Source organism: Montipora capricornis, chromosome 9, assembly GCF_036669925.1.
Source record: "Montipora capricornis isolate CH-2021 chromosome 9, ASM3666992v2, whole genome shotgun sequence".
In the NCBI taxonomy this organism is placed as follows: Eukaryota; Metazoa; Cnidaria; class Anthozoa; order Scleractinia; family Acroporidae; genus Montipora; species Montipora capricornis.
Genome location: NC_090891.1, coordinates 31,229,773 through 31,232,272, shown reverse-complemented (window position 1 = coordinate 31,232,272; position 2,500 = coordinate 31,229,773).

The window sequence follows — 2,500 nt, the reverse complement described above, 5'->3', positions numbered from 1 at the left end:
CCTCTTGTGATGATTTGATCTCGTCCGGTCTTGTTTTCGATGATGCCCACGTCCGTGTTGTTCGCGCAGATCTGAGGTTTCGTTCTGTATATGTTCGCGATCTACCATTCGAGGTTCCTGATGATGACGTTAAAACCTTTTTTGAGTCTTATGGAGACGTTCTGTCCGTCAGCCGTAGTACGTTTGCCAATTTCCCTGCAATCTACAATGGTAATCGTGTGGTTGAGCTAGCCGTGGATCTTGACATCCCTTATTTCGTAACGATCGGTGATTTTAGTTGTCGCGCTTGGTATCCTGGTCAACCTGTCCATTGTACGATTTGTCGTGAAGTCGGTCATCGTGGTCCTTCCTGCCCGCTCTCTGGTCTGTGCCGGCGCTGTCGTCGGCCCGGTCACATGGCTAGAGAATGCAGGCAGCCTTGGGGTGCCATCCACCCGGGGACCGAAGTTTTGTCTTCTACTGTACCACTTGCTGATCATGACGATGATGCTGATTACGTCCCTCCTTCTGATGCTTCTACTGGGTCCTCTATGGAGGATGATGATGAGATGATGTCTGGGGATCATGAGATCGTTGCCTCGGCAGCTCCCCCTCCTTCCCCTCCTCCTGATGCTCATGTTCCTGTTCCTCCTGCTCCGTTTTCTGCGTCTGATGTTCCTCCTGCTCCCAGTGTTTCTGTGCCTGACATCCCTCCTGCTCTTAGTGCTCCTGCGCCTGATGTTCCTCCTGCTCCTAGTATCCCTGCGCTTGATGTTCCTCCTGTTCCTAATATGCCTGATGTTCCTCCTGTTCCCAGTGTTCCTGTACCTGATGCGTCTAAGCTGCCTAAATCCTCCGCTCCTGTTTTATCTGCTGCTTCTACGTTATTTCGTGATAAAACTGATCCTGTTCTTCTTTCCGCTTTAGGAGAACTTTCCCGCGATGCTGTCACTCGAATGGCCAGTAAGGATGTTGCTGATTTTGTTTCTCGTTTGATAGACGAGCACCGTTTGTCTCCGGATTATCGTTCTTATATGACTAGCTATGTCCTCCGTGTCCAGCGCAAGTTTTCCAGTAGAGATGTAAAGAAGCCTGTTAAGCGTGCTCCTGCAAGAATTTCAGACTCTGAAGGCCCGCCCGCCCGCAAACCAACGCGTCCAGATAGAGTTCCGAGTTAATTAGGATTGTAATTAGTAATTGTTTGTTATCTTAATTAGTTTACTGAGCGTGTTTGGGATTTGTTTATTAAGTGCCACTTCGATGTATATAGGTTTTTATTTGTGAATAAATTCCTTTTACGAAAAAAAAAAAAAAAAAAAGTACTGTCTGCAGTTATATATATATGTACATAGAAGCAATTCAATGTAAACTCTCATTGTACCTGAAAAAGGCTGGTTTGGCCAGCCGAAATATAGTACATCATTAAAATCAAATCTACGTTGTATCGGCTCTTGCTTAAAATATTTAAAAGCCCTGGGAACGGCCAACTGGAAAACATGGACTGGACTCTGGACTGGACTTTGGACTGGACTCTGGACTGGACCCTGGACTGGACCCTGGACTGGACTTTATCAAACGAAGTTAATATTTAACCAATAATATAACGATTAACCGTTTCTATTTAATTATTAACCAGAATGAGAATGAGAATGGATGTTTTTTTCAAAGGGAACATAAACGAAAAATCGAACAACGCTGCCCAGTAACTTTCAATCAAGTCAAGCTACTATTACGTAAATACTGTGACCACGATATATCTCATCCGTGCGCTGTCTAAAGAATGTTAGGAATGTCTTTGTCTGCGAGACCGCGACTTTGGGTTTTGATTGCGAGACCAAGATTTAGATCCCAAAATGGTTTTGCAAAAAATTTGAGACAGAGAGACGTTCGAGAAAGCTCAAAAACAGAGACCATCCATTCAGAGACCATTCATCACCCCTCAGGTGACAACGGACAATGATTTGATTGGTTAGATTTAGCCTGTGTACTTCTTCAACAAAAATAAGCCAGTATAAAATTCGAATTGTTACACAAATCAGGAATGCCAGGTCACGATTGTCAAGTTCTAAGATTAAAGATATGCTGCCAATCAATAAAGAAGATGAAAAAGATTAAAAAGATGAAAGCAAATGTATTTTTTCCTTCTCAGCTGTATGCATTTATTATTTCTTTTTCCTGGGAACAATGTTTTGGTATTTGCCACCCCCTCTTCCCATCCCATAACTTATCTAGCGTTGTGTTTGAAGCGGACTACATTCTTAAAATAGCACACGCACGAGATAGGATCGCGTGGCGACATTACATTGTTACGATATGACTTGAAACTCTTACAGCGTTTACGCAATCATAGCCAAGCGTACAAGTGGCGGGGTTTGTAAAGTTAATTTACCGTTGTAAATAACTGAAGTGCTTAGTTTTCAGTTTCCTAGCTGGTTCAATTGTAAAAATAGAGAGAGAAAGAGATCGCGTTTAACATATCGAATATATTGAATTGGACTACATTCCTAACATTCTTTAGACA